The sequence below is a fragment of the Chrysemys picta genome, chromosome 12, assembly GCF_011386835.1.
Source record: "Chrysemys picta bellii isolate R12L10 chromosome 12, ASM1138683v2, whole genome shotgun sequence".
Lineage (NCBI taxonomy): Eukaryota > Metazoa > Chordata > Testudines > Emydidae > Chrysemys > Chrysemys picta.
The window spans coordinates 46,584,798-46,608,064 of record NC_088802.1 but is presented as its reverse complement, the minus strand read 5'-3'; positions in this window follow the sequence as shown (position 1 = coordinate 46,608,064).

Genomic DNA, 23,267 nt, shown 5'->3' with positions numbered 1-23,267 from the left:
ACCAAAGAAGAAAGAACATTTTCTGAGGAATGGTCCAAAGTGGTAATAAAGAGGCTAATGTAAGTGTACTTCCTCTCAGTAATGCTCTCAGATTTCTGCAGAATAAGTAAGCAAGCACAAAAGCTGAGGTCATCACAAAACCAATAACTGAAATACACTGTCCTATTTAATGATTACTTTCATGCGAAACATAATGGGGAAGTTTTCATAGCCTACTATATTTATAAAGTTATATTAAGGGTAGGTCTATACTTACCTCCGGGTCCGGCGGTAAGCAATCCATCTTCTGGGATCGATTTATCGCGTCTTGTCTAGACGCGATAAATCGATCCCGGATTGATCCTGGAAGTGCTCGCCGTCGACGCCGGTACTCCTGCTCCGCGAGAGGAATACGCGGAGTCAACGGGGGAGTCTGCCTGCCGTGTCTGGACCCGCGGTAAGTTCGAACTAAGGTACTTCGACTTCAGCTACGTTATTCACGTAGCTGAAGTTGCGTATTTTAGTTCGAAGTGGGGGGCTACTGTGGACCAGACCTAAGAATCAAGCATGGCAATCAAGTAATGCAATTCCCCCTATACAAGTCTACCATGCTAGCTAGCGACAACCAAACACTATAGTACAAGGGCTGTATATTTTAATGAAAACAGAATATTATGCTATAACAAGTACACTCTAGATTTTATAAATGCTAAAGTTACACCAGATAATTCATAAATACGGGAGAAATACTTAAACATAACAGCACAAAAGACTTGCTTTACAGCGAACACCCTGCCTCAAAAAATTATTTCGGACTTGCAGTATCTGTAAATTTTCCCAGTTTTCTGTGCTTGCAATTTGCCCAACATGTAGTTATTTGAATATAGATGTTTATGCAAAGGATGTTTATCCCTTTTATTTGTTGGGAGGTGGAGAGGGGAATTCTTCACTGATTTACAACAGGGTTGAATCTAATAAGCCAATTTTAAAATTATTTTGATCGTAAGTTCTGAATTGCTGAAAACAGTCTCTTAGTGTTCTGTAGGCAGGAAAAAAAGAGCAAACACACACATTTACGTTTTCAGTATATGAGCATATCTGGCTCATCCTGACGTGCTGAAGTCAATCCATTTAACAAGAAGCCCATATGAAATATTCAGCAGTGAGGAAAAGTTGGTTCATGTTAATATCGCCACTTTTTATTCAGGAAGCCAGAGAGAGCAGTACTGATGCACTCTTTTAATCTGATAGTAATAGGTATAGGAAGTACAGCTACTACTTCTAAATCAGTCTGACAACCACATCCATGACTGTACAACATTGCTAATAAAGATTCAAGTATGGAATGAATATTTTTCAGAAAAGATAGCGCAAGATTCCATGTGGGTCTCAACCATCTGTGAAAATGACAGTTTGTCTCAATCAAGTGGAACCACTGCTGAGAAAACAGAAAGTTAGTGAGGGGTCTGAGTTAAAATATTACTTTCTTTTTCTTTCAACGATTTTGAGTCATCTGCTTTTCAGGCTGACAGTACTAAGACAGCTGCTGAAATGTTCTGTGGGAGAGAGAAATGAAGCTGTTAATACCTATATAAAAGTGCTATGCCCACATCATAACAGCAAGAAAGGAAATCCATAGGCGACAGCATAGAATATGGTACCACTGGGGAATAACGTGCAAGACAGTGTATTTATCGTGGCAATCTGGCAGCACTAAATAGTAAGTAGCATGCATAGAGCATTCTGATGTCATCCAAAATTCACTCCATAGAGAGGATAATCCTCAAATGAGCAAAGATGACATGCTGGATGGAAAGGATGTCCTTTTTTCAGCAGAGTTCAGTAACACAGGAACAGGCCATCCTTGCATAACTAAATGTTATCAAGTCCTCAAGAACCAGCTAACCTCCTTTAAGTCCTGAAGAGCCAAATGCAGTGCGAAGGCCATTTCCCAGTGGGCCACTCTACTCATCGCTGGGGCATCTCCTTGTGGCTGCATCTGGGGAATAGCTTCATCCCGTCTGACACCCTCTTCCATCTCTCATTCACACTGTGACCCCTCTCACATCCGATAGTTTCAGAGATCCCTCTCTGTGAGTCAGGATGCTCCCTCTTCATGGCATGGTCCTTCAGACAGGTCACTATAGTTTTCTCCTCCTGGTGTATCAAAGTCTCTCACTGGACTGTTTGACTGGGTATCATTCCCAGCACTCCTCCAACTCAAAGCTATGCCATTTCCCCAGTGGCTGGTAGGGGAACCCAGGCCTGTCCACTACTCCAAATTGCAGCTCAAGGACCCTCAAATCAGTGGCCAAGGCCTGCACTGTCCCGGGCTTTATTACCATTTCCATGGGCCTTTTCTTCCTCCGCCTCTATCAGGCTTCTGCTCTACCACCCGTCTAAGTAAAGCCTTCCTTCAGAGCTAGTATCCCAGGGCTTCTACTTTTCCACTGAGTTCCTTCCTTTTCCACTTTAAGCCCAAAGAATGACTGAAGGCTTCCATACTGCAGCCTCCCTCTGCCCTCACTTCCTGGCCATATACTTGCTTCTGCCCAGCTGGGCTCCCTCCCCAACCAGTTTTTGCCTATCAAATCTAACTCTCCCTCAGGTGTGGCCTGTCAGGTTACTTAACCTCTTCTGAACCACATTAACCCTTCCAGGCTAGAGAATACCCCATCACAACCACATGATGTAAGTGATTCAGATAGGGGGGTTTACCTTTATAACTATAACAGAAAAACTGTCCAGCAGAGACATGTCCTAACTCTACAACAGGTGTACTTTTGGATGTCCCAGTTACCAGGCATGGGTTTGTTGGTAGCTCTGAATAATAACGTAGAAAGCTGAAAAGTTGAAAAAAAAAAAACCATCAGGCAATTCACAACCATGACCTGCAATTCCACCTTCATCAATGTGCAGGTGACCCCCATGGAACTTTACCTATGATCTGGGTTCATATCGCTTGGCCAGAGTTTGAAGTTTCATTTTTAGGGTGTCCCCAATGAAATATTTCAGACAGTGCATTATCACAAGAACAACAGTCCCCCTCACCACAACTTAAGACATCTCATACAAATAGAATGACTTTCTAATTGATACTCTTTGCTGCAATCTCCACGGGAAGAAAACTACCAGAAATTGATATTCTAGATAAACGTTATAAAACACTAAAAATTAAAAGGTGCAGGAATGTTGTCAGTTTATTTTTCATTGTCTGATGCTGTCCTGAAGCAGATAACATATATACCAATGCTTACAGTTTGAGTCATTAATATTTTGAAACTAAAATGTCTTGTTGGGAAATCAATAAAGCAATGCTCAACATCATGTACAGTAGAATAAAAGAATCACTAAACAATACGATGAACTTACAGAAAATCGATGGTGTATTCAAACAGGATAATAAAAGAGTAGATAAAGGAATTACCTACAAGTCTAAATATCTATCCAAAGAGAGTTAACCAGCATCCATTGCTCCTGTTCCCTATGTAATGAGAATCAACAATGTATGAAATCCATTTTTAAAAACATGAAATTATGTACAATACAACTTGTAGAGGTTCCTTCAGTAAATCCAAAGACAATGTCTGCCGTGTACTGTAGACAATACAATACAACAGCATACAATAAACATACAGTACATGGGGAAAACAAAAAATACACCAGATCTGTGGGGGAAATTTATATGACTAGAAAAAGAACGTAAAAAAAGACTACAATAATGCCCTATATTTTAAGAGCTGATGGGCAACTATAACTCCAGTTAAAGTCAACAAAGGCTTATCACCTCTGAGGATCCAACCCCAACTGTTTTTTTTGTTTGTTTTTTGTTTTGGGGTTTTTTGGACAAAAAAACCTCAGTCCAATTCTTTGTTTTCTCCTCTTTTGAAAGGTATGTTGAAGAGACTCTCTACATATAGCTACCAATACTCCATTATACATTCAGTGGGCCAGATTCTCTTCTGAGTTGCTTAAAGTCAATCAAGTTACTCCAGATTTACACTGTAACTGAGATCAGAATCTGGACATCTAAGTTTCCACTCCTGCAAACACGTATTCATGTGGTTAACTTTACCACTATGGGTAGTTTCATTGAACTCAACTGAACTACTCATGGCAGTAAAGTTAAGCATGCGTGTAAATGTTTGCAGGGTTGGAGCCTAAACGATTAGGTGATTCAAGCATTACTCCTACAGCAGTTATTTTCTTTTTTCAATCATCACCGTTTAAGTGCTTCCATAATACGTAAGCGCCAATCAATCTTTGCTTTCCCTATTTAATGCTAGAAGTGAGTTAGAGCTACAAAACTGAAATTAGGGTTCAAATTAAAACCCCCCACAAAGATCAGGCTGTTTTCACTGGTGTGTTAGAGTCATGATTATCCCTATTTACATAACAAATAAGACAAAGGTGACACTTACCATAGACAAGGGATTGCTTGGATGTAGATATCTCACAATAACTAAATTTTTTTTAAATAATTTATTTATATAAAATAGGCTAGAAATGATAGGCCACACCCTCACGTGGTATAAACGAATGCACCTCCCTTAATTTCAGTGCACATACTCCCATTTACAACAGACAAGGATCTAGCCCTACAATCTTACACACAAAACATAAGGACAAACATCACTTTGTCTTTTATTTAAAATAACAGAACATTAAATCATAAATATTTTGCACATTTGGAAACAATAGCATGTGACATCTATTGCACTGATTAAATTTACTGAGTCCTGTAATTGTTTTAAATTGTATAAATTGTTAGTGATAGTTGCATGAAAACTGCCACGTACATGTAATGTGTGCATAACATTTTTAAAAGGATTTAAGTTTTGTGGATATAGGGACAGATCTTCAGCTACCATAAATCAGCATAACTCCACTGAAGCCGATGGATTTAGGCTGAGTTACACCCGCTGAAGATCTGGCCTTAGAGATAAATTTAAGAGTTCCTAATTTGACTTCCTAACTGACTTTCTAAAAGGTTTTACTGTTCAAAGGAAAAAGTGAGAGAATGTTACAAAAAAAAAAAAAAAAAAAAAGTATAAACTGTAGTTGTAAAATCTATTACCTCCCATAACATGAAATTGTGGTGTATTATAGTTAATTTACTTACTATAAAACACATTAAAAATAACAAGGTATGAATACTATCATGCAAAAGAGAGACAAAGTAAAGGAAAAAAGAGGGTAGAATATGGGAGCAATATTGTGATGCTTCTCGGGGGTACCCAGGACTGTGAGGCACCTCGCTACCACTGCCTAGAGTGTGAGGAAGTCCAGTCTGTGCCCACTGGGGAGTCGCACCCCAACTCCACCAGCCACAGGTAACACAAGCACTCCCCTCCAGTCCTACGCAGGCCCCGCTGTCTCTTTATAGGTCAGCGATAGGCATGCTCCAACCCCCGACCTCTCCGAGAAACCTGGTGTGTCCGGCCCCTGTTACATTGGACACTCTCAGAATTTGCAGCTTTGCTGCTGTCAAAGGAACCGTTCCCCACTGCTTATCAGTTACACCTTAGATCACAGTTCCGCTTAGCACAGGGCACTTAGGTATGTTTAGAGTGGAAAAAAAGCAAAAGTTTATTTAACAAAAAGTTAAGATTTGAGAAGTAGTAAGTATTGGAAACAACTGGTCCCATGTAAAATACAATCATCGTGTAACCCCTTCCTGCTCGTTGTGACACTCTGTCCTCCTCTAGTGGTGGCTAGGCCAGCTGGAGATTGATGAGCCTGCTACAGCCGTGTTTAAATGGGATGTGTCTTTTACCTCAGGCAGTAAAGGCTCATGCATTAAGCTCAAGAGGTCCTAGGTTTGATCTCCAGTGACGACGACCAGGATGGTCAGCATTACAACAACAACACATTCTAAAGCCTAATTTAATTACCAAGATACACTCCTGCCTAATGAAGTTTAGCTCAACCAAAGTCTGTGCAGCTTTTTCCAGGCTGGCTATGACTCTCCTTTCAGAAGACAGGACACCTTAACAGTTCATCTCCTTGGTGAAGGATTCCAGGTATACTACAGTGCCCGCAGTTATACCTCGCAAATCCATTCTTTACCTATAAACAGGAAGCCCCCTTCTGTTCTTGTTGGGTTTTTTTTCCCTGCAGAATTCATAGTCTCTGCATTAGCATCAGGCTCAAAAATACAAACAGACATTGCACAATGACCAGTCAGAGAGAGAAGCATTTACTACCTCCTGCCTGGTGGAACTTGTCCAAGGCATATCAGTTCCTGATCACCTCCCTCTAACTTCAAGGCTTTAAGAACATGATTTCCAGTACAGAAACCTAACTCCTTCAACATTACCGGTACACACATTTCACAATGATTATGACAATCAATGGGCTACTAGCTCTTGGTACAAACCTTACAAGCCACCCTTTGGCAAACTATTATGTAGATACCTCATCCAGGGATCCATGTACCTCTTATGCCCTCTGCCAGTTGGCACCAAGGAATCCCTGAGTCACAAATATGAAATTTGGTATACACAGACAGGATTATTGCAATCCATAAAAGTCAAGATGGATGGTGCCTCATCCAGAGCTCACTGAAGTCAATGGGAGTCTTTCTCTGGACTTCATTTGACTTGGGGGGTGGCTCTGTGAGGCGCAGAGTACTTCTGAGGAGGTGCTGAGCAACTTCAAAACCTATTAACTACTTATAGGAAATGCCTGAACACTGATGTCAGCTAACTTCAAATACTTATTTATATAAAGTAAGCAATAAGCTTTAAGACCCACTCTTGTACATCCTAAGAGGTCATAATCTCAACATGCACCATGTATTTTACTTATAATTTATTTATTGGACTACATTGATTTAGAAAAACTTGGCACAGTATAATGCATACTTATAAATATATATTCCTGCTGTTATATAATTTTATAGCATGAATCTTGGACAATGTTAAAGGTCTCTAAACAGATTAACTTTATATTTTACTCTTAGTAATATATTCCATCACAGCAGGTGAAATCTATAAAAGTGTAAGTAAGCCACTGAGCTCCGCAGGACCATAAACATATAGATGCATCATAAGTTGAAGCACAACCTCTATTATGGAGAGTCAACAGCTGAATCAGACACTTTTTTTAAGTCAACAGTGGTTATGCAGTTCAAAAGATTTTACAAGTGCTCCCAGCGTTATTATTTATAAATTGAAGCAGTGCTGTACTGCGGAGTTTTATAAAAAGCAAAATGCAGATATTGGCAGAAAGGCTATAGTAAGATGTATTGTAGCCCTAGACTAATATTTGTATAACACGTCAGCCTGCACTATTCCATTCTTAGTAACAGCGTGAATAAGTCATAAGCTCCAAGCAATAGCTTGTAGAATGATGACACAATAAAACTACAAAAGGATGAATATCTGTTTATGTTAAAATTTGCCACAGTAACTTAGCATCTATTTCTGCAGCCCTTACGGTACTCATGGGAGTAGTCCTATTGAAATCAACAGGGCTATTCCTTAATATAGGGATACTCACATGACTACAGGTTGCAGGGTCAACAATATCAGTAACATCCATCTACGGCCTGGTTTTTCAAGGATGCTGATCATCTGCTTCTCCCACTGAAATCACTGTGGGTGCTCAGCTCTGAAAAGCCAGTCTCTCAGAGTCTAAATCAAGAAATGATCCAATGACATATTTGTCACTTTGGCAAGAAAACAAGAACTGGAACTACATTTTCAGGCAATTCTGAAGATTGGAAAAGAAAGCCCGCAGTGAAATTGCCTTTAATAGATCTGGCTGTTTTAAAATACATCACGGACACTTTGCACGATATATATTGCTATCTTGCACGACTGGAGTGCAAAATTATATAATCATAGTTTTCCACTGGAATTCTCTCCAGGTCTTTAATGGCATATAGGATGTGCGTGGCCTGCTGGACACATGAGAATTTCATCCTCCATGAGAAGGAACTTGTATTGCAAACCACTCTGAAAAATTCAGGTAATTTGGCCAAGGATACTAACCTGGAAACACTTATTCAAACCTTTTGATGTTCACCCAGCACTAATTGGCATAAGTTATTAAAACATTTCGGTTAATTCTATAACTGAGGCTGAGTGATCATTAGTGACTAGACTGGGCAAATAGTTTATTGATCAAAATATGCAGTTTTGGGCTGATCAAAGTTATTCTCAAATTTGACACAAATTCACCAAATAGTTTCAGACAAAACTTTTTTGGTGGGGCTGCTAGGGTCACAAGGGGATTTAGGAGCTATTCACAAAATGGAGCGGTGTTGGGAACCACCCGCTCCAAATAACTTCTAGTCAAGTGGCTAAGGACATGGGAGATCCAGGTTTGAATCCGTGCTTGGAAGCAGGTCTCCCTCTTCCAGTTGAGTGCCCTATCCACTAGGTTACTGGTTATTTTGGGGTAACCTTTCTCAAAATCTCCAGTCCGACTTTGTATAAATAATTAAACATTCATTGAGCCAGAGACAGTATGTATGACTCTGTAGCCTGATGGTTGGTGCACTAGCCTGGAAGGAGAGATACCTGGGTTCAAGTCCCTGCTTCAGAGTGAGGAGTCAAAGGTGTGTCTCCCACATCCCAGGTGAGTGCCCTAACTACTGGATTACTGGGTATCGGACTGTGGCACAATCACCCCCTCCTCATCCTTTGTTTTGTGAATGGAACCAAAGTTGTTTAATCAGAAATGACAAAGTGAGCTGTTTCCAGTATTTTTTCCCATGACTGAAACAATTTGCCAAAATGGACAAGAATTTGTAAACTGTTTTGGTCAACCAGAATCTACATTTTTAGTTTAAAAAAGGTGTGTGTGGGGGGGAAAATGTCATTCAGTTCTGCTCAGTACAACATTTCAGGAACCAGATAGTGACCTGCTCTGCAAAGCACACCCAACAATGTCGGTGGTAGGATCTGGGCTTGCAGTGTGGACTCATCTGTGTTCTTCTATAACTAATGGAATAAATCAACCAAATTCTGTTATAGTGCTCCCATACATTCACAAGGGGATATCCAGATTTTAAAGCGTAGTTATCCTTTTAAAAACTAGGTTCTGTCTTACTACTGAAGAAACGAGAAAAGGATTAATTATTAGTGGTAGCTCTTCCTTTAGGATTCAGTACTAATATTGGGGAAAGTGTAGAAGGAATAATTGAGAATGGTAGCTCTTCCTTGAGGCTTCAATACAAATATTGGAAGAGATGTAGAAGGAATAATTGAGATTGTATCTCTTCCTTGAGGCTTTTGTACCAAACACTGGAGAGTATCTAAAGAGCAGTTCTAAACAGAATGCTCCCAAGACTTTTCTTTTGGCTCATGTGAGGGACAAAGATTTAAAATTTAGGGTCAGATCGTCACTCATTGCAATAGGCAATGTCAATGGAGCAACAAGGATTTACATCAGCTAAGGATATGATATCATTTTCTTTTTTAAAAAAGCATTGCCTTTTCTTGATTGCGGTGGCAAATAAAGAGGCCTGACATGAAGTAATCTTAAATTATTGATCTGTTTCTGGCATATAAAATACCTTCAGTTTTTCATGACTACCCTCTATTCTACCACCGAAACAATTGTTCCTGTTAAGTAATTCCATCTTCAGAGCAATAGTAAGGGACAATTAGACACCGAGCTCCCATTATGGTTAATTTACTCCCAGTTGCCTCCAATTCAACAACAGATTACCCTGCAGCTTGTGAACATTATGGTCTATAGCTGTTCCATGGTTTTTTGCATCCCTGATGCATTTGTAATGCCTGTGTATTTGCTAATGCTTGCTACAAGATTTACAGCTAGTGTTCATAGGAGAACTGATGAGATGTAGCTCTTCAACTGTGGAGTCTCTCACTTTTGAATTCATTCTAATTTTAGCCAAAACTTTATATTCAGATCGCGAGGCAAACGTGTGCCTAGACAGAAGGCTGGGGGCAGTAACAGAGAGAAAACATAAGGTAAAGGGCCAGACTCTGTGCTGATTTAACACCCTGTGCAATCTACTGTAGCATTACAGTAGAACCGAAGGTCCCAAATCAAGATTAGGGCCCCAATGTACTAGGCATTGTACAAATACACATTAAGAGAGAGTCCCTGCCTTGGGAGCTTACAACCCAAATAGACAAGACAGACAAAGGATGAGAGGGGAAGCACAGAAAGCTGAAGTGATTTACCCAAGGTCACCGGCAGTGCCAGGAACATGAGTTAAATCAGACAGAATCTGGCCCATACTTTAGTTATACAAATGGAAATCAAGTATCAGAGGGGTAGCCGTGTTAGTCTGGATGTGTAAAAAGCAACAAAGAGTCCTGTGGCACCTTACAGACTAACAGATGTATTGGAGCATAAGCTTCCGTGGGTGAATGCTCACTTCGTCAGACGCTATAAGTTAGTCTATAAGGTGTCACAGGACTCGTTGTTGCTTTTTACAAATGGAAATAACTCACATACTATGGACCAAGTGCTGAGCAACTCAGGCAGACATTGGCTAACACTGCTCTTCCCTATTCCTGCGCCTTACTCATTTTCTTAAAAGGACAGAAGGCGTGTGGCGAGAAGGGGAGAATAGCTGCAGATATAATTACAGAGTGGATCTCCACCCAGAATTCTGCTGATATAAAGCAGGCATAGCTCTAAAGAAGTAGATATAATTCTACTGGGGAGTAATTATGCCCACTCTCTGCCTAGGAAACATACTCCTGGGGAATGGTAGTTTAACTATAGATAGCTGTCAGTTGTCAATGAAAATGAAAAAGATCCCAGCAGGACGCATCTTAGTCAGTCAGTCTCACTGTACGTGCTGCCTGTTAATTGGCAGGGGAGCTAACCTTTTTCTAAAGCAGTTCACATAAAACAATCCCATAAAAGAAGTTTAATGAATGGACCAATATTAGCCTCTTACAATAGGCACGTAAAGTGGTTGCACTTGAAAACTTCATTTCATCCTGAAAAATTCCCCCAGCATGAGAAAGATTCCCTATCCTTAAAGGGGAATGCTGCGGGAACCGGCAACTGCTCTAAAAACCAAATGAACTTTCTATGTGAGAGCAATCCAGTTTCTTTTCTTTTTTGTAATACTTGTAACATAATTGTTTTCAGCAGGTAAAATAACATACAAACATCTTAAACGGTATATGTATCTATTATTAGCATCAATGATCATATTCAAGAATGAGTTTTGGGCTCTCATTTCAAAGGGTCTGATTGATATCAGCAGTTGGCATTTTACCGCCTCAGGGCTCAGAAAACCACATTTTGCTTTCTTCATATGACCTAGCTTCTCACTGATAATGCGTCTTTGCTTTTATTTCTGCATATATAGAACACAAGGCACTGAAACGTATTTAAACACTTAGCCTTCTGCTGTCCTTACTGTCAGGGCCGGCTCTGGCTTTTTGGCCTCCCCAAGCAAAAACAAAAAAACAAAACAAAAAACGGGGTGGCCAGAACGGCAAAGCAAAAAACAAACAAACAAAAAAACCCTGATTGGCCCGGAGGAACTTTGCAAGACTGTATTATTACTCCTCCCAAGTCTCCTTGAGAGGCCAGATTTTGACTATCAGAGCTTGAATGTGGCTTTTTAATTCAGTGATTACATTAATTTTATTGCACCCTAATTCATATTTGCCTTCTTACTGTGATTCTTGGTCTTTGAACCATTTCTTTCCCCCTCTATTTTTAATCGCTCTCAATTTAACACTCCATTGAACTTAATGAATAGTCAGAAGCGTTTGGTCTTGAAACAGAGAGAGAATGACCATACCAAGCCGCTCTAACCCTCTCTAAAATACACTGGGCCAGATCCAAATCTGTGTAGCTCATTGAAGAGATGCTGATTTATACCAGCTGGAGATCTGACCCATTCTTAATTCACCTTTGTAATGTGAATCAGTTAGACTCAGAGAATCACAGAAATATAGGACTGGAAGGGACCTTGGTAGGTCATGTAGTCCAGTCCCCTGCACTGAGGCAGGACTAAGTATATCTCGACCATCTCTGAGAGGTGCTTGTTTAGCTTGTTCTTAAAAATTTCCAATGACAGAGATTCCACAACCTCCCTAGGTAATTTGTTCCAGTGCTTAATTACCCTTACAGTTAGGAAGATTTTCATAATGTCCAGTGTAAATCTCCCTGGCTGCAATTTAAGCCCATTACTTTTTGTCCTGTCCTCAGTGGTTAAGGAGACCAATTTATCACGCTCCTCTTTATAACAACCTTTTATGTCCCTGAAGACTTATGTCCCCCGTCCCCCAGTCTTCTCTTCTCCAGACTAAACCAACCCAATTTTTTCAATCTTTCTATATAATTTTATAGCAAGGATATAGTTCACCATCAAATTCAGTATTATGGTCCCCAAAACCTACAGGGAAGCTATTATTTTCTTTTAAATTATGTAATAAACTTCAATAAGATGCTATCCTTATAGATTACCTAAAACCCAAAAAGGGATCATACAAAAAGTGGAAACTAGGCCAAATTACAAAGAATGAATATATAAAAACCTCAAGAATGTAGGCACAAAATTAGAAAGGCCAAGGCTCAAAATGGGATTAAACTAGCTAAGGACATAGAGGGTAACAAGAAAACATTTTACAAATACATTAGAAGCAAGAGGATAGGGTAGGCTCATTATTTAGAGAGGAGGGAAAGACAGTAAAAGAAAACACAGCAATGGCCGAAGTACTGAATGTACTTTCATTTACTAAATTTACACAGTGTCTAGCTGAGGCCTTCAGGCCCTATTGTCACACATGTTAAATAATAGAAAGGTGTTGATTCTCTAATACTCTCTGTGTAGTAATTTCTATAGATACCTTTTGGCTTCATACGAGATTTCATCCAACATTACCAAAAGGGCTATGAAATACATATGAAACCTACTGCTAGGGATGGCGGTACTATTAACATGGACTTATATCTAGGTAATGGTGCTCTTTTTTATCTCAGAAATTAAAGAAAATGATTAATGAAATATAGCATGCTCAGGTAACATGTTTATAGAATGTTTCTATGCAGCAGTTTTCCTACCCAGACAAAGCTGAAAAGAATAAGAGCTACATACTACTATTTTTATTATGTGGCGCTTTTCAGGCATAGACCTCAAGGCACTTTACAAAGGATGCAAGCATCATTATCCCTAGTTTACAGATGAGGAAACTGAGGCACTGAGCATTGATGTGACTTGCCCAAGATCACCCAGCTGTCCAGTGGCATAGCCAGAGCACTCCTGACTCCCAACCCTATGCATTGGCCACCACGTACACTGCATCTGTTTTGAATAACTACATCTCTAATATTAACCATTTCCCTTCCTCATAGATGCTATGGTAAAATTCTGCCCTAATGTCTACCTGTGCAACCTCAGTAAGATTGCAGAAGTATAACAGAGCAGAACTTGGGCCTTCGTGCGTAGGATTTGGTCTACAGTAAAGGAATCATTTAATTAGATTGAATTTCTACTTTCGGCATGCTGCCCATTGAGTTTTACTTCATGGAACATGTGGACTTTGTATAAACTCCCACAGACAGATGATTGCAGCTGAGCAAGCTTCTTTGCCGAGTGACTAGTGTGAAGTCCAGCCGCACAGATCAGCTCAATAGCATGATCGAAGGGCCTTGCGTGCAACTGAGATAACGTGTATTTCCACAACTAGCCCAAACGCCCTCTGCTTCCCATAGGAATTCATTTAACCTTGCTGCTTTATTTTCACCATCCATAAAACAGGGAGAATACTATTTACCTACCACACAGGAGGAATCACTGTGATGATTAGTTAATGTACGTAAGGCACGATGATGAGTGCTAATTTTCACAAGATACCCAAATCCCCCTGGCAACTGGGCCCTCATGGTCCCCAGGCCCTGAATCTTTTTCAGGCTGATGACTCATGATACTTTATTTCTCTGACTGTTGGAAGAGGATGCTATAGGGGAAGCGGTGCACAATATGCACTCACACAGACACGTTTTGAAATGAGTTATCTTATGCTTGGGGCAAGCCTGAAAGGGTCAACTTTCCTACATATCTTAAAAAGAAGAACAGGAGTACTTGTGGCACCTTAGAGACTAACAAATTTATTAGAGCATAAGCTTTCGTGGACTACAGCCCACTTCTTCGGATGCATATGCATCCGCATAAGCTTTCGTGGACTACAGCCCACTTCTTCGGATGCATATGCATCCGAAGAAGTGGGCTGTAGTCCACGAAAGCTTATGCTCTAATAAATTTGTTAGTCTCTAAGGTGCCACAAGTACTCCTGTTCTTCTTTTTACGGATACAGACTAACACGGCTGTTACTCTGAAACCTACATATCTTAGGATCTCACATATGGGGCCATCATTTAGAAATCCCCACAGTACATTTCACAAGTGATCATTAGGATTGAGTTTTGTAAGATTCTTTGCATGGTTTCTCTGAAACTGACACATCGTTGGAAAGAAGCCATTGAGGCAGTTTAATGTAACCTTTGTCTTGAAATATCTGAAAGCAACAACGAGGCATTTAATTACATAATAGCAAATTATATGTTTGCTATTGATTAACACACTTACTAAAGGTCAACTAGTATTTTAAGCACTTTGCAAATACAGTATGTAGTCTAATTATCCTGAACCACTTGTAATTATTTTATTAAATGTCAATTAAATGCAAAAACGTTGCCTACCAGCCTGATTCTAAGTTAAAAAGACTGCAACTTTATGTTTTATTACTCATGTAATTATCAGACAATTACTTGGCAATTAGATTGACCTCTCATCTAAAAGTATAACACACCATGTTCAATTAACATTAAGGATCTGATCTGAAACCAACAAACAAAAAAGACTCTGGGAGTGGTACCTTCCATATAAGCCCTAACAGGGTAAAGATCATATCCATAGTGTTAAAAATTTCATGTTAAGGGCTGCACATAGGGCAGCACATAATAACTTTATTGAACCTACTAATTTATAGACAGTGTACACATTTTTATGTCAGTAGATGGTGCTCTATTAACTAGCTACATATATACTGGCATCTTTAAAAAAAAAATAGAAGATGCTCATAATACTTAGTATCACTTCAAAGCTGGGTGAACTCTCTGCTGAATGAAGATACTTGCAGCAGTTGGGGTCCTGATTTTCAATTGCTCCACTGCAGCAGAAGGGGCAGGAATGGAGAGGGTGACAGAAGTACCTTGACATTTCCTGTATTCTGAGGCTGTCTGAAGGTCTGCCCTATATGCAACATATACATTAGAACAGTCTCAATCTACCCGGAGTCCCCTCCTTGTCCCATATGCTCTAAGCAGATCCCCTTACCCTCAGAATGGTTAGGGGGCCAGTATAGATTCACTCTGCCAGCTCCACACTTCCTGGGGGAATGCTTATGTAGCCGGTGTTTCCCAGGGACAGCTGCCGCACCTTTTATACTGCCAGAGCCACTCCAGCCTTGGGACGTCTGAAGCAAGGTGTGCTATTTGTAATGGCTGAGCATGCAAAGGGCCAAGATCCCTGAACTCTCACTGAAATCAGTGGGAATTGAGGGCATGGGACCAAACTGTGGTTAAACATTGTTTCAGATGCATAAGATTATAGACAGTAATTCCCAAGGTGTGGAAGCAGTTGTGCCTGTTTTCTACACTAAGGATCAAATTTTAAAATAGGAGGTCTGGCGTCTCAATTTGTGGATGCCCAAATTAGGACTACTTAACGGGGCCTGGATTTCGGAGGGCAGGTGGGTCATTATTTTCTGAATAGCAGGTATCTTTAAGGCATCTGAAAACAGAGGCACCCTGATTCTCTCCTTTGAATATTTGGGCCTAAGATTTGAGCTGTATTAGCCAGGCCTGCAGCCTGCCATTGAGTTGCACACCCTCAGAGCGTCCGTAGAGCTTGTACCACGGAGCTCTGTGGTTTCAAAGTGGGCAGAGGGAGACAAAGATAACTTAATGGGGAAAAAAAGACCAGCAAGCTAAAGATAATCCTTATTGATTGCAAGTTAATTGTCAGCTGCTTGAGTCTCTGTAAACTAGGCAGTTAAAGGTCAGGTGGATTTTCTGTCCCACTTGCATTAGCAATGATGAATAAAACAAATGGGGCAGTTTACTGTATATTATGTCATTACAACTCCTTTGGGATCAGACGTGCCAGAGCCAAAAGCAAGGCTCTGAAGTATTAAAGGGATATTGCCTTTGTGTATCATGCCAAGGGATGATTTTTGTTGCAGCATTTTGACTGTGCATTAAATGGGTCTCAGTGGGGTTGTGTTCACTCATCTCATGTTATGGTTCTCAATTGTACAGTTTACATTGGAAACAAGCTTCCTCCTAGTCTGAATTACTACTGAACTGGGCTGGTGGTTTGAAATTTTTATTCATATCAGACAAATGAAAGATTCAGCCCTCCCTTCCCCTCATCTGGAAGAGACTGGCTATTATAGAAAAGGACTATTTCCATGGTGTTTAATGTTTTTCAGTTTTAGATACACACTTGCAAGATTTTCATATCTGTTCTATACATAAGTTTATAGGTGATTAAAAATTAAAATTCATAAAGTGCTTTAAAGATTAAAAAACACTGAAATTCTCAGATTTCCTTATCGGCTTCCATTTTCTTTTTCCACAGCAGGTTCGAGACCTTATTCCTCCTCACATTTCCATACATATAGCTCTACTCTCGTGTCCTTCTATACCACACTAGCTCTTTTTACATCTTGTCTTAGGCGCTCCCCGTAGGCCTGATCCTATACGATGTTGCTATGTGCTGTCTAGAGCAATGGTTCTCAACCTTTCCAGGTTACTGTACCCCTTTCAGGAGTCTGATTTGTTTTGCATAACCCCAAGTTTCACTTGCTTACAAAATCAGATGTAAAAATACAAGTGTCAGAGCACACTAGTACTGCAAATTGCTAACTTTCTCATTTTGCCATATAATTATAAAATAAGTCAATTGGAATATAAATATTGTACTTACATTTCAGTGTATAGTACACAGAGCAGTATAAACAAGTCATTGTCTGTATGAAGTTTTATTTTGTACTGACTTCGCTAGTGCTTTTTATGTAGCCTTTTGTAAAAACTAGGCAAATATCTAGATGAGTGATGTACCCCCTCGAAGACCTCTGCGTATCCCCAGGATACAAATACCCTGGTTGGGAACCACTGGTGTAGAGGCACTTGCAAAAGGTGACCATTCAAGTCAAGCATTGAGCGTCCCATCCTGGGAGGAGCATACCATTTATTTGCATGTACTTGGCATAGCACCTCCCAGCATTGGCTCGTCAAATTGGCACCTCCCACTTTTGGGTACTCAGAGCCTGACTTCAGTAGACCTTGGATCAGTGGAAATATGCCCTGTGACTTCACCTGGGACAAGATCGGGTTGTTAGTAGCCATGTCCCACTCTTGACAGTCCAATGTGGCCAAATCCAAGTGTTCAAAAATGATGAAAACCCACTCAATGTGCAGCGACAGTCAAAAAAGCAAACAGAACATTGGGAATCATTAAGAAAGGGATACATAATAAGACAGAAAATATCATATTGCCTCTATATAAATCCATTGTACGCCCACATCTTGAAAACTGCATGCACATGTGGTCGCCCCATCTCAAAAAGGATATGTTGGAATTGGAAAAGGTTCAGAAAGGGGCAACAAAAATTATTAGGGGTATGGAATGGCTGCCATATGAGGAGAGATTAATAAAACTGGGACTTTTCAGCTTGGAATAGAGACGACTAAGGGGGGATATGATAGAGTCTATAAAATCATGACTAGTGTGGAAAAGGTAAATAAGGAAGTGTTATTTACTCCTTCTCATAACACAAGAGCTAGAGGCCACCAAATGAAATTAATAGGCAGCAGGTTTAAAACAAACAAAAGGAAGTATTTTTCCCCACACAACACACAGTCAACTTGTGGAACTCCTTGCCAGAGGATGTTGTGAAGGCCAAGACTATAACAGGGTTCAAAAAAGAACTAGATAAATTCATTGAGGAGAGGTCCATCAATGGCTATTAGCCAGGATGGGCAAGGATGGTGTCCTGAGCCTCTGTTTGTCAGAAACTGTGAAGATAGGAATTCGCATATAAAAGATATGGGATGATAGGAATTCACATATAAAAATAAAGTTGAGATCCCAATGTAGTCACCTGACTCCAGGAGCTGGTGCTTTGAGAGAAATACATACAAAAATATCACTAGACTGTTAATGCTTCTCTTCCCTGGCCCCAAATTGCACCGTTGGCCCCATCCTGTGACAAGATGTGCACTCACAGCTCCTGTGGTCTCCAAAGAAGTCTGAGGATGTTAAGTACCTCCCAGGAGATGCAGAACCGAAATATGTATGGTCTTAAGCAGTACATTTGGTAGGGAAGTAAGTGTTTGCAAAATTAGGCCCTAAATAAGGATTTGCTTTCCTCTTCCTGTGCACCAGCTCAGTCCTGCAAGGTACTGAGTGAGTTGAGAATATTTGGCATCTCACAGGATGAAGCAGCTTGAACTGTCATCGATGCCACCACTGCAGCCACACTTCTTTTAGAGCATTAGCTCTGCTCAAGTTTGCACTTGGCTGCTGTGGAGACATACCTAAAGTGGCTTTCAGTGGGACTCAGATTAAATTACCTTGCGTTGTGGTTTACTGAACAGTGTGAATCATGCTGCTTCTATTTACTTTTGATTGAAATTTTTTTTTTAAAACAGTTTGATTCTGCAGATTGAGTCACATGTCAGAGGACATTTAAAAAGCCTTGAAGGAACCATCCTTCCTCCTTTTAGTTTAGAAGCCTGTTCACACTGAAACTTTGGCAAAACGCCAATCCACTAACACTCTAATTCAGCCAGCTACAGGCCTAACAGGAAGAATACGGGTAACCCCACTGTCTTTTAAGGGGATTTTAACTCTTGTGCCTAAAGTTAAGCGTGAGTTTAGGCTTGGTCATGAATAGGGATGCTTTAATGATATGAGGCCTGGTTCAAAACCCATTGAAGTTAATGGGAGTCTTTGTGAGGATGTCCCAGGATTTTGGATCAGGTTCTAAAAAGGAAACTGCTCTGGGACCTAGGTACAATATGAAGCGTGCTTATATAAAGACAAATTATATTTTAAAAAAGACAAAGAACACTGCGGGTAACTAGAGACTTTTACCTAGGAAACGGGGCAAATGTACTGTTATCTATATATCTAATAAAATAAATGCTATTTACCAAAGTACAACCCCTAGGATAATGGAATTTATAAGCTCTTATTCCAAAATGCTTCCTTGGTGAAGTTTCACTAATGTACTTATGAGAAAGAGGTCACATCAGGGGAGATTGGCAGATCTGTGCAGAGTGAAAAGACAAGTTTAATTAAAGTTAAATACGTGAACTTTAAACAATCTTCCTCAGTGCTGAAATATTTGCAGAACCAAGGCACAATATTGCTTATTGATGGAAAATGAATTTTCCAAGGTGAAAAACAGAAGCAGAACACAGAACCTTGTGCCAAGTAGCTTGGTATACCTCTGCTATATCTTAGGTTATCCTTCTCCTGGTGGCCAGTTAGATTACCACCAGCACTGCAGGCCTCAGAGTACTGAGGTCTCCCTTCACACGCAAAGGTATGTACATACACACTGTATTCCCCGCTACCTGAATCCAGTTCACTAACTCCCTGGCAGACATGGAAGAACAACATCAGCCTCATGACAATGGCAGTTTGGAAAAGTATGACATTGGAGACTCAACCTCTGCTCTGAGGTATTGGCTCACTTGGCTTTCCTCATGATCCTTGGTGCCTGCTTTTTGACAATGGTAGGAAACTGATCGCCCAGTAAAGATGGGGCCCAGCACTTACTGCAAACTTCTTCAACTGCTCTCTCCTGCAAGGGAGAACTGCCTGGTTCAATACACAGGCATCCAGTCCCAAAGATGCACCAATGTTCATCTACATACAAGTGGTTTGGCATGGATAGAAAGGATTTTTTGTGTGGTTATGATGTAGTATTTTGAGACAAGAGAACGGGATTCTGTTCCCAGCTCTGCTGCGGGCTGGTTGTGTGACCTTGCCCAAGTCATTTCACCTTTCTGCGTCCCAGTTTCCTCATGTATACAATGTATTCATATTTATGAAATGCACTTAGCAATAATCTCCTGGCACATACACCAACATTAAAAATAAACAGAAATTGATAATGTCAAGGAAAGATGCTTACCCAGACATCTGTTCGTCACTGTACCTCTGCACTAACCCAGAGTGACCCTCCATCTCCCCCAAAGCCTTTATATATACAGAGGGTGAAATTTTCCAGCATGTGCACATTGGTTGCCCCCACAAATGAGCTGCTGGTGTGTACACAAGTCAAGTAATTGTGCATGCACTTTAGGATGCCCATTGACATTCTGGCGCACAGATATAACACAGGATTCTCTACAATAATTTTGTAGATTAATTTCCCCTCATATGCCATTACATATTTATGCTGTTAAGTAAAAAGGGAAGAAAATTGATGCCAAAAATTCCTAATAATCATGTCATTCATATTTTTCCAAAGGTATATAACAAAATTATGTTTATTAAACAGATAGGGCCTATGGTTTTCAGTATTAAATATTGAATATCAATAGGATACTTTTATTTGAATTTTACCATAATGTCTTAGCTGGGTACTTATTTATCAAGTATTCCATCATAAGATAGTTGTACCTAAATATTTAAAATCTAATTTTTAAAGCTAATTATATCTTCTTTAAACACTATGACAACTGAACTTATCTCCCTCCTAAAAATTGAAGTTGTCAGTCTGTATTAATTACTTCTTCTTTCTCTTGATGCACATCAGTTTTAATCTCTTTAATCAGAAGTAGTAATGAACACTATTCATTTTCTCATCATACAAATTTATGAGCTTTAGGGGGGTTTTTTTGTAGCAAGCATGTGTATTGTCAGAAAATGTAATTTTTACTACAAACAGGCAGACATGTTTGTCTCAAAATTCAGCCAATACAATTTATATTGTGATACCGGGTGCTGGTTGATGAGAAATAAAAGCTGGTCAAACCAAAGAAGGTTCTTTTGCTACTTGATTGTCCAGCAAGTTCACAATGCTCTATTTGATAGGATGGCTGGAAAACAAGAATTCTGTTTCACATAGAAAATGAGCTTTTGAAATATGCTTTCATTCCTCACAAATGAGACCTTCCTCTAAGAAAACATGACAGAGGGGCCCACAACAAAATAGCCAAAGGCAGGGCTTAAATTCAGCAGGAGCTCTCCGGATTGGAGCTCCGGTAAATATTCCCCCACCCACCAGTTTTCATAGCATGGGGAGGGAGGTCACGGAGGAGGGGGAGCTCCAAGAAATACTCTATCAGAATTTAAGCCCTGGCCAAAGGCCTAGTGGTCAGGGCACTCGCCTGGCATGTGGGATCCAGATTTGTTAACCAGAGAGACGTCAGAGAAATACCTCAACATTAGGGAGCTGATCCCAACCTTGAGCCCTATTATCATGATAATCTGCATATGGAAATGAACCCTCTGCAAGTTTCAGCCCACTGAGCTTTTTCCATATGGTATGAGGGGTGACAATGGTGTCAAAACCCCACATTGCCACCCCATGATTGACAGATGTGAGGAGCATCTTTCAGACAGAGGGGGGTCTGTTCCAAATCCACATGCCTCTGAACCTTCATCAAACTTCAGCAGCTCCTGGGCTGTAGGTTCTTGTAGGAGCTGTACTGCCGGAGGCTCCATTAACTCTCTCCTGTCTCTTCCACTACTGACACACACAATAGCTCATGAGGCTGGCCACATGCATAACAGGAAGGCTGTTGCATCCTCTATTGTAGGCAGAGATACTATTCCAGCATGACCCACCTGGGAGTCCCAAAGTATTCCAGCAGATCCAAACAGAACTCCCTCAGCCACATGCACCCCCCCTGTACATTCCTTCCAGTGTGATTCCAAAGTGAAATTCTCCACCACAAGACCCATACACCTCTGAAGATACACTTAAGATACACCTAAGTGAGACCACAGGCTTTGTGTGGGCTCTTTACAGAGGGATGAATTTCACTTTTCAGTACACAGGGGCAGATCATACCCTTGAGTCATAAGAAGGCCTGAACCAGAACCCAGTCTGAATGCCTCCTAACTTTGGGAAAATGTCAAACTAAACCCCAAAATGTCACATCCTTCTCTAATTTTAATGTCAGTCACTAAGTTATTGACTAATATGTGATTTAATTTTCTGAAAGAATGCATTTAAAAGAACAGCACTTCATGAAAAGTGAATCAGCAAATTAAAAATCCAGCAACACTGGCTTATCTCCTTTCTCCTTTTGTTTCTCTGTTGCACAATTTAGGGGATTTAAACTATCTGCTTAGACAGCTATTCTCAGACATGTCACAAGACTTTCTAAATTCCTTAGTCATTTCAGATCTATAAATGACATTTGCCTCATGTCTAAATGCCTTCCTTGTTGATGACTGCAACCTTGAAACAAAAATCACTAAGACTGCCACCTAAATAACAGAGAACTTTTCTTGTAAATCTTTCAAACAAGCTGGGGGCAGGAGGTGCCATAAAGTCTTGGTGCACATCTATTTCTGTTGGCATGCAATGCATTTGTTTAAAGGAGAATAAAGAATACTTGTAATTCTTAATGACTGATGAATCTACTATTACATGGAGAAAACAGCATCACTTTAGAAAAGAACAGAGCACTTCTGCAACAATATCTATTCTCCGAATTGTCTTCTTGATTTATTCGGTTATTTTCCTCCAGTTTGTTTTTGTTTGGTGAAAAGACATTTTCCTGATCCAAATATATTTTGTTTGTACTTTGTCACGAAGATAAAATCCAAGCAAACTGAGCCCATGGAGTACCCTGTGCCATTTTCTCTTATGCAAGCAACATAAATGATTTAATCTCTAATAACATTAAGATTTCATGATGCTTGTATAAGATGAAAAAACTGAAGACTTTTAGCTACTAAATGCTTTATTACAATGTGTAATCTTGTAAGGGGACTGATTTATTTAATGTGAACATCTGAAGTGTATGAACACACGAAGCACTGTATTATAATTTAGGGCTTGATCCTTGAAGATGCAGAACACTCGTCCCAATCTTGCACAGTTTTTAAGCATGTGCTTAACTGCAAAATGATGAATAGTGCCATTGACTTCACAGTGGTACCGTTCACATGCTATGCAAGATCAGGACCAAAATGCTCAGGACTTTGCAAGATCAAGCCTTTATAGAACAGATTTATTAATGCTTAATGGCATGGATTCCCACAGCAGTGAGAAGTGCAGATCACAGTGGTGCTGCTA